General features: G+C 39.0%; 1 long non-coding RNA gene across 1 annotated transcript; it reads right to left on the reverse strand.

Moving 5' to 3' along the window:
- Positions 1 to 3,479: 3,479 nt before the first annotated feature.
- LOC149233352 (uncharacterized) lies at positions 3,480 to 4,173 on the reverse strand. The gene is made up of 3 exons (XR_016247613.1): positions 4,077 to 4,173; positions 3,885 to 3,958; positions 3,480 to 3,774 (listed from the first exon to the last, which is right to left on the reverse strand). It is a non-coding gene; the product is annotated as an uncharacterized LOC149233352 (long non-coding RNA).
- Between the last annotated feature and the right edge of the window lie 6,392 nt (positions 4,174 to 10,565).

Below are 10,565 nucleotides of genomic sequence, written 5' to 3' on the forward strand. Positions count from 1 at the left end.
ATGTCAAATAGGGATTTAATAAGATGATGTGAGGGCATTAACAAACTCTGAACCCCTGAACTGGTCCAGTCGTAGCAGGTGGGGGTTCTGATGAGTCCATAACGACGGGGAAAAACTTAAACATTATCCGAATTTAAAGACTTGCTCCGCTGGTAGTTGAATATCACAACGATTCAATATGTGAGTTATTACCAAGATAAGTCGAGAGCCATGCAGTAATATTAAACAGACATTCCTGAAATGTATCGTATAAACATTTAAAACATGCCAAGGGAATATCAAATATTCGATAGCATTAAAGCCGCAGAAGTATTGACTGCTAAAATCAAACCAGGAGTCTATAACCAGACTGTGTAACCATTATGCATCTTCCAGCTCCTCAGGGTTTCCTGTCACGGAGAACCCTTAACTAGTCGACCATACATCTATAGAAGTCAGATGCAGGTGCGACAGTTCTGTTACTCTATACACATATGTAAATACGCCAACAATACGGCATAAACCCTTGAATCATACTGTAACAAAATGCATGCATGCCATAAACCGAACAAGCAAGGTTCCAAAATGAAGAGAACGTATTACGCATACGGTTAACAATTAAACCCTATGATTCATGAAAGAAAACCATTCTTATCAGTATAAGAAGTAAACATTAGCGAAATACAACAGTTATATATATATTAAAATTATAGGCCGCAAGCCATATGAGTTCAAAGTTAAACAACGAGCTGGTTTCCAACCAGGGTTTCACGATAGTCAGAATACATGGCTGTAGCCACAATACTTTCAGTAAAACGAAAGAAATAATACACAACTGTCTAACAGAACCAAGTGAAATCTTTAGCCTCAGAAACAAAGGTAAAAACCCAATTCATCGCAAGCAAAGAGATGCCAAATTCCTTAATCAATTTCCCAGAACATTTGAAAACAGAATGAGACCCTGGGTCCGTCATAACCTGCGGCCAACCATGCAATATTAAGGTTGGGGTCTCATACCAAACACAGAGGAAAACTTCTGGCAACCCGAGAGAGATGAAGGTGAAGCAACCGGAACTAAACCCTGGCAAAATAGATAAATACCTTTGTAGCTCGGCGGGCCTCATTTGGAGGGATTCTTCCAAAGTCGTAGAAGCTGGGAGATGCCCGCTCACAACCTGTCAATTAAAAGACAAAACATTAGATTTCTGCATAAACAATTAAAACGCAGAATCGCATCAGATCTTTTAACTGGTTGTGTAATTACCTGGCCGTTTCGAGACTGAAATCCATGGAGTGGAACCCCTTTGGAATGGCGCATGTACCTGAAGTAGCAGTGGTCTCGGCGCGGAATGGCGGAGTAAAACCCTTCACAGTGGTAAACAGAGAGAGCTGGAATTCGCTGAGCAGAGGGAGGGAAACTTCGAATAACCCGGAGGAAACCACGTATATACTCTACCTACCAGCGGTGGGAGCGTGGAAAAATGCTGACCCTTGATCTCCTGCAGCAAATGCACACCGTCGATGGAGGCGAGATTACCAAAAAGTAAGGCGCGGGAAATTCCCAAGCTCAGCAACCATACCCCTGTCACGTGACCAGGACAGCGGGATTCAACACTGCTGCCAGATGTCCAGCGCAGGAGGCGCCAGCCAATGAAGACAGACCAGTCTTGATTTGCTCGAAGGGTAGTACTATACCATCGTACTAATGATAAACCATAGACCAGCATTAAGTATTGATTAAACATTGGAATGATAAACATTACCTATCACACCATATACTGCCTTAGGTTAGGCCTGTATACGTGGTGGTGACAATACTCACGATGTTATGTATATTTAAATAAAGTGCAGGTGCATATCTAAGGTGTGGCACTATATAAAAGAATTTTTTTTATGTATATATGTATTAGCATGTAGACATGTGACAATGATATTGTTGGCAACTCTTGGGAGGGAGTTGGCAAGAAAAGTCAGTTATTGGAACTGACTTTAACCACCCTCTCTAACTGAAAATTCCCAAAGGAAAAGGGGAAAAATGACAAAAGGTCTGTGCTGTAGAGACAGGCAGACAGAGAGAGAAAAGAGAGAGGAAAAAGAAAAGTGAGCTGAAGACTAAGTCTGGTAAGGACCAGATAGTCGAGCACACTGTGCACCCTTGCTGAGGATAGGGATCCGGCAAGAGGAAGCTAGGGGGGAGGCTCTGGTCTCGAAAGACGAGTCTCGTGGTTGGGCGGCTAAAAGATTATGCTTAAAAGATTATGCAAGAGCTTGCAGATGACTTATTGAGAACTTAAGGACTGGCAGCAATCAGGTAAGTGAGACTGACCCTTATTTCTCTGTAAGTGTCACAAGTCATTTAAGTTAGACTGTAGATACCTATGAGATAAATAAATAGGTTCTTGGAAAGAATACTACCATTGCCATATTGGTGACATCGCAGTTGTATAGAACAAGCTGCATAGTACAGGTCATTATATATATATACTTTGGAACTCTGTGTTCTGAAATGACAGACAGAGACCGAGCCACAAGGCCAGCGACTCGTTCCAGAGCCTGGTGGGACGCGGACAGACCAAGCAAGTTCCGCCGTTCAGATGGAAGCGCAAGACAAGTCAAGCAAACAGCAAGGTTGAAGGCAGTTCTGCCTACTCAAGGCAAAAGAAACGGAATAGAACCGGGTCAGAGCCGAGAGAAGACGGGTTGTTCTCGAAGCCACAGAGAAACCCCAATAATAAAATAATAATAACTATTCAATTAAACTCGGTAACCTTGCATTCACAACTAAAATATACATTTATATACAGCGCACAGAAAGATAAAAGGATATATAATCTTGCGGTGCTGAACACCCTTTATGCGCCTTATCTCATGAAAACGAGATATATGGGCAGCTGGGTATCTCGGCACAGGCGTTCCTATAGGGAAACGCTGTTACCCGAGACCCCTCTTAAACGAACATGCATGAACCCTCTTAGGGAAGTGCCGGGTCATGAGAACCCTTAATAAAATTAAAATGCGATGAACCAGCAGCGTTCATAGAATGAGAAGCGGCTGTATACATGTTAAAATTTAGAAAACAAACCAAGCGATACCGAGCACTGCCATTAAATTGGTATACAGAACACCGGTTATGAAACCCCGCTGTAGCTCTTGGTACGAGCGGCATGTTAGACCTGTTCCTTGCACAGCGCAGACATATGACCGGCTAACCGAGCCGTCTGCACTGTCCATGGACCGTCATATAAGCCAGATAAACAGACAATGAGATATACAAATCGAAATACCAAATAAACATATGCATAAAAACCCTCATGAGATAATATACTGCGGCAAAAATCAACAAAGGTTGCATGGTCGGAGTTCGAGGCATCCGGGTGGATAGGATTCTCCCCGACCTAAAAAAAAAATACAAGGAAACCAGTATTTCCACCAACAGAGACAGTAGCATATACTTAACACTGGAATTCATTATAAATACTAAAAGATTACACTGTTAATTGTAGCTGCACACAAGTCGCATGACAGAACGGAGAAAGCCGCAAGGCTGTATTAAACATTAAACAAGAAATTACACAGGGTCGATGCCCAAACAGTATCCAATGGTGCCGTGGCCGAAACGCCCTCCGGCGTATATCTATATTAACAGTTCAAATACCAAATCACAGTTATACGAATGCAGCATTGCATGCATATAGAAACTTTCCAGACTCAACGCTGGTAGCGTTAGGGTTGATAAACCCATAACCGGCCCAAAGCAGTCATAAAAGCGAGACAGAGGAAGCCTTCCGTAGCCACCTGCGATCAAAACGGTGAGGTTAAAGGTGGGCTACGGATAGGCGTAAAGAAAACCCTCTGTCAGCAGTCTCAGCAAAACAAAGAACAAATATCCTCACTCAACCGCGCACCTGTGGTAGAGCCGCAAGCACCGGATTTCCATGGGCGGACCTCCTCATCCGCCGCGAACCAGAGATGGATACCACTGCATGCAACCATCGAATAATCGTTAGTCGGTTTGAAAAGCAAGGAAAACCCGAATAAATCAACATGCAGTAAGGTAATGAACAGAGGAAATAACCAGTGGAAACGCTGAAGCTTACCTCGCACTTGCAGCGGAGCTGGATGAAGCAGCGTCTCGGCTCCTTCATGCTATCGGCGCGTAAGGTTACAGCAGCCCGAATGAGACGGAATGGCGCGGCAGCGGAATAACAATAACCCGGCAAGTAGAAAATAGAACCTTATACATTCACCATCGGGCGGGACATTTGGATGCGTTTCCGCCGTTAGATCTCCCACGGAGAATCTCAGCCTTTGATCGAGCTGTGAGGTTGGCAGAGAATTTATGGCAGCCATCTGCCCTCCACGTGATCGGACCGGCGGAGGGAACGCCGCGTACACTCGTCACATGGCAACGCCGTCGGCAGTCTCGGGTGGCGCACTCGGACAGTACCAAGGAAACAGCCGAAGCAACCCAAATAATTAACCATAATATGCATCGTTTGCCAAAGTGCTATACATATATATAATAATTCAACATAACATGAGTCAACGGTTAACAGCATCATAGTTGCCATGATAAAGATATATGTGCGGCCTTATTATTACAGCATTATAGTTGCCGTGGTGAAGATATATGTGCGCCTTATTATTATTCGTTATTGTGATGTCTCAGCATGCGTAGAATAGTCCACGGTTAGCATACCATATGCATAATATAAGTCTGCGGTAAATCTATGTTGGTAAATGATAAGCATACGATGTTTAATTATTTGCAAAACATAATATAACTGTGCATAGAGATGGTGAGTTATTTACCAAGGACTTGTGTTGTTTATGACAATATCAATATCAATGCGTGAAAGGAAAAATATTTTGAAGTCTTGCAGAAATAATAAAGTAGAGCTAAACATGACATGGATTAGTTCTATTTTCCAAAACAATTTCCAACCTAATTCTAAATCAATAAAATAGACACTTCAAGTTCTGATCAGTAACTAACTTATAACAAAATAACAAGAAACCCTAATCTTAAAAATATTCATCACTGTGTTCCATAAATCTAGAGAAAAATGGCAACTCCAATAAAAATGTGGTAAATATAGGTAATTTCAACTCTACATCTTTTGAATTCAGAATCGATTGTGCAAAACACCTCCCTCGAACTGAATTGAATATAAAATAGTACCAAAAATGCATAAGAATCTGTGGGTTGGCCTTGATCTAGTTTGTTTGGGGATGGAGAAAATTCATTGGGAGAGGGACATGCGATAAAATTCGTTATCTCTCTCGGCATCAAACACACAAAGTTCCACACTGTGATTAAAAAAAAAAGAATTTTTTTGGTCGAAAACAATTTGAATAGACACGTTATATAGAGTTCTAATTGATAGCCAACAAAGAGAAATAGAAGCATTATCTGCTTTTCGATGACTAAGAAGTCGACATGCAATCGCAAATCTTCACTGGTTAACAGTTAGATCGGGAAAACCAATGGCCATGTAGCCGATGTGCAGAGTCGTTAACTTCTCCAATGGTAACAACATGAAAACAATGCACTGACCCCAAAAACTATTAATAGAAACAAGATTGTTCGTGAAAGAAACCCTAAGGGACACCATATGCTTTCCGTACGAATAAACCAATGCACACGACAGTTGTAGTAGAAGAAGAAAACAAGAACAAGAACGCCAGCGATACACTACACTCCAAGGAGATTCTGGACAATAAATTCCATTCAAAATTCCAGCAACATGTATTAAAAAACCCACCCACCAAGCCATAGAGATTTTGAAATATGACATTAAATGTGATTCCGAGTGTCATACTCAAATAAATATATAAAATATATACATTAAATTTGAAACTTCTTATTTTTTATGTGCCAGTTATTTCGACATTTTTCTAAATAATTAACCAGTCAATAAAGACGTGTTTATTTGGCAATCAACTGTATTTTACAGGGGTCAATTTTACATACTGCGCAAACTTTAAAATTCACTGCGCAAGCTTTAAAATTGACACCTTTTTGCACGGACGCCCTTTTGCACGTTTTACTTTAGACATTAAATATGTTTTATTTTAAAATATGTACCGTCATTTTTAATTGGACGATAATTAATAAAGTTGCATACTTAGCTTTTTCTGGGGTTCAGTTTAAATATAGCTTAATTTAAATATAACTAAATTATATATATATAGAAAGAGAGTGTCCAAGGACAGTGAGGATATATAATTGTCATGTCCAAAAATAACACCCAAATATAGTGGGAAATTGAACTAATGAAATAATCTTTTAAGAAAGTATCCATTCTTTGTATATCCAAAATCCCTTGGACAATTAAAGTAGAATAATTAAAAAAAAAATATATATATATAGTTGAGATTGATTAATTTCACTTATATATTTATAGAATAAAAAATGGTTTATTATTTTACATGAATTTAATATATTAATTGATTAAATAGTTTGTTATTAGTTAATTATTTTTATTTATAAATTTAAAATGTAAAAAAACCTAAAATTTTAATTAGAGTAAAATAAATTAATTTTAAATTGAATGAGGAAATTCTTGGCATACTTAAATGGAGCTAAAAATTCAAAATATGACGGAAGTTAGTTGAAAATAAAAAAGAACTATTCCAAAATAACAAACAATAAACACTGGCCATTTATCATGACTGATATTCTCACACGTGTAAAATACGGGACAACTATAGATAGTTCCCAATCTGAGCGACTCACAGAACAACGACATCCTTTCTTCCATAGCTTTCGCATATTCTAAATCAAACCAGCGACTCACCGAACAACGGCATCCTTTCTTCTTTCTAGCTTTTGCATATTGTAGATCGAATCGCAAGGGGACACTACCATCAATCGCGTGTTCCCTCGCTTCCCCTTGGGAATGAATGCATCGGTCAGACAATTCTCCACCAAATACACCTGAATGATGCAGACCATCCGGGTTGGTCATTCCCATTGTGTGGATTCGAACTGGGCAACATATGGAAACCCTCAAAATTAAGTATGCAACCCAGTTTTTTCTTCCATTTAATTTCTTCTACTGCAAATTATATTAGGTTCAAATCTTTCCCTCTCTTGTTCTAGTTACGTCTAAACTCTGGTGAGCATATGTTTATATCTTGTTTGCGTAGTCATTAATAGTGTTCACCCTTTCGATATCTTGTAGTCATTAATAGTGTTCACCTTTCCGATATCTTGTTTTATGAATTGTCAGACGTAAATGTACGATAAAAGTGAAAAATCATGCTAGAAGAATAAGAAGTAAGTTCTCTGCACCAATAAAAATATAGATAAACAAAATTTTAAATTAAAAAAAATAAAATTAAATGACTCTTCATTTATAGAATAGACGTTATAAATTGAAAGTTTAATTTTTAGTCAACTTAAATTAATTCATTGTTCATGTTAGAAATATTTGGCGAATATAATTTTCGTTTTCGCTGAGGGGAGAGACAGAGTTATGAATACTCACAGTGAAAATAACAAGATAGGTTTGGAGCAACCCACTAAAACTTAGTATTCATTTCTTAAATATGAAAATACATCTACATGAGAGTGCGGCTTATTTAGAAAATAAAATAAAAATTTACAGAGATTTAAACTTAAGCGGAGTAACACACAGTAAAACAAAACAGAGTAACTATTGTTTTCACGCTCTCACCAAAAATTGCTCCACCATTTTCTCCACAGAGACTTGTGCTCTTTTCTTATTTCTTTCTCTCTAACCTTTCTACACAATCCAACTTTTACAAAATGAGTTTTACATTCATATATAACTCAAGATACAATTTTACATTTAATTCATAACAGAGCGAAATTAATTTTGATGATGTTGTTGAGTGTGATCAGTGGCCCATGTGTTTTTGGAGTGTTGGCAAAGTTGTTGAATTAATGTTTGCCCATATCTATTTACCTAAGTACATAAATTCTTTAAATAGCTTTGCTGGGTTTATGAATGGTTCGCGTCCGACTTCATACCTTTATTTCCACGCGGAAACACAACCTGCAAAAATGTCTTCAAGCAGAGACGCAACCTGCAAAAGTGTCTGACATGTATGGCTATTGTCGCGCTGTTTATTGCGGTGGTTGGGATTATTATTTCCAACACTCCTCCTTAATCACAACTGCCACAATTGACAATCCCCAAACAGTTTCTGAGATAAACAAAATTTTCTTCTGCCAATGGCTTTGTGAAAATATCAGCAAGCTGTTCCTGTGACCTGCAGTGCTACAACACAATTTCATCATTGTTAATCAACTCTCTAATAAAATGATATTTAGCATCAATATGCTTGGTTCTTTTGTGGAAGATAGAGTTCTTTGACAATGCAATCGCTGAGGTGTTGTCGCAAAAAATAGTTGTCGCGCCCTCTTGGTCATGACGAAGATCCCTCAACATCCTTCTCATCCAAATTGACTGACACATTGTTGTTGTTGCTGTGATATATTCAGCTTTTGTTGTTGACAGTGACACTATTGGCTGCTTCTTGGAGACCGATAAAATGGCTCCGGAACCCAAATGAAAAACATATCCTGACGTGTTCTTTCTGTCATTGACACTACTTGCCCAATCACTGTCAGTGTAACCAATCAGCCTGAAATCACTGGTTGCTGTGTACAAAACGCCATACTCTTTTGTCCCATTGACATACCTCAGAATCCTTTTCGCTGCTTGTCAATGTGTCTCGTTGGGTGTCTCCATGAGCCTTGACACCAAACTTACTACATGCATTATATCTGGCCTAGTGGCGGTCAAATACATCAGGCTGCCTATCATGCTCTTGTATAATGTTGGATTGACATCACTGCTGCAATCTTCTTTGCTCAATTTCAACCCTATGACAGTTGGAGTTGGTGCGGACTTGCTGTTCTGCATTTTAAACCTCTCAAGAATTTCTCCCACATACATTTCTTGAGAGATAAAAATGTCATTTTCTGTTTGCTTCACTTCTGTGCCCAAAAAATATCTTAGCAATCCCAAGTCAGTCATTTCAAACTCAGTGTTCATTACTTGTTTAAAATTAGCGATGAGGAAATCATCACTACCTGTAAAGATCAAATCATCTACATATAAGACGATAATGAGAATCTTACCTTTGCTCTCTTTGATGTAGAGAATAGGCTCACTGTCACATTTGTCGAAACCATTGTTCAACAAGTAAGCATCTATCCTACTGTACCATGCACGCGGTGCTTGCTTCAATCCATAAAGAGCTTTCTTCAATCGATATACTTTGTCTTCTTGTCCTTTAATCTCATAACCAGGCGGTTGCGCGACATACACTTCTTCTTTCAGCACTCCATTCAAGAACGTTGATTTTACGTCCATTTATGCTGCACGACAATCGCCACAATTGCGCGCACTGTCTCCATCCACGCGACGGGCGCGAACGTCTTTGCGTAATCTCTTCCATGCTGCTGCTTGTATTCTTTGACAACTAGCCTTGCTTTGTGTCTTTCAATCTTTCCCTCAATGTTGCTTTTGGTCTTGTAGACCCACTTTACCCCAATAACATGTTTTCCTTTTTGAAGGCTCACTAACTCCCATGTATCATTCATTTTATTGCTTCTATTTCTTCCTCTATTGCTGCAACCCATTTTTCTTCTTTGACTGCATCTTCAAAGTGGATTGGGTCATCTACATGGCAAAAATAATGCAAATAAGGAATTCAAACTTGTGCCACTATCAACTTCATTTTGCTCATAAATTTCATTTAAATTTCTGAATTTTGGCCTTCTTGTGGTTGCTGAAGATGGACTTGATACGTCACTGTCGCGCTTCGCAGTGTGCTTGGAGAAGCACTTGCTTGACTGCACGAAACTGTTCTATTATTTGTTGATGGTGTTTCTTGTTGCCTGCTTTGCTGCGCTTGAATAAGAGTAGAGGGAGTCAGTCTCGAGGAATTACTTACTGTTGTTAATTCTTCTCTATCCTCATGTGGTATGCATGCTTTGACATTGATTATCTTTTTTAAACTTCCATCCCATGCTTCATCTTTTATGAACTGCACATCTCTGCTGATTATGACCTTCTTGGTTAATGGATTGTAGAGTTTGTATGCCTTGGATTCATCACTGTATCCAGCAAATATGCATTTCTCCCCCTTGTTGTCCAACTTCTTTCTTAACTCATCTGGGACATGTGCATAAGCCACACATCCAAAAACTCTCCTGTGAGTGACACTATGCTTTCTTCCACTCCATGCCTCTTCAGGAACAATGTTCTGTACACTTTTGGTTGGACATCTATTCAAGATATATGCTGCACAAGCAACAACTTCAGCCCAATAGTCATTTGGTAAATGCTTTTCCTTCAACATACTCCTTGCCATCTCCATAATGGTCTTATTCTTCCTTTCTACCACACCATTTTGCTTTGGTGTATATCCTGTTGTAAATTTCTTATGAATTCCATGTTCCTTGTAAAATCGAGGGAAGTCATTTGAGACATATTCTCCACCTCTGTTTGTCCTAAGGACTTTAATGAAATGTCTTCTTTGCTTTTCAACAAGAGCCTTGTATTGGCAAAAGTGCCTAAACACTTCACTTTCCTGTTTTAGGAGAA

The sequence above is a fragment of the Pinus tabuliformis genome, chromosome J (assembly GCF_031772625.1).
Source record: "Pinus tabuliformis cultivar Carrire ecotype Pingquan chromosome J, CPIR1, whole genome shotgun sequence".
Classification (NCBI taxonomy): Eukaryota; Viridiplantae; Streptophyta; class Pinopsida; order Pinales; family Pinaceae; genus Pinus; species Pinus tabuliformis.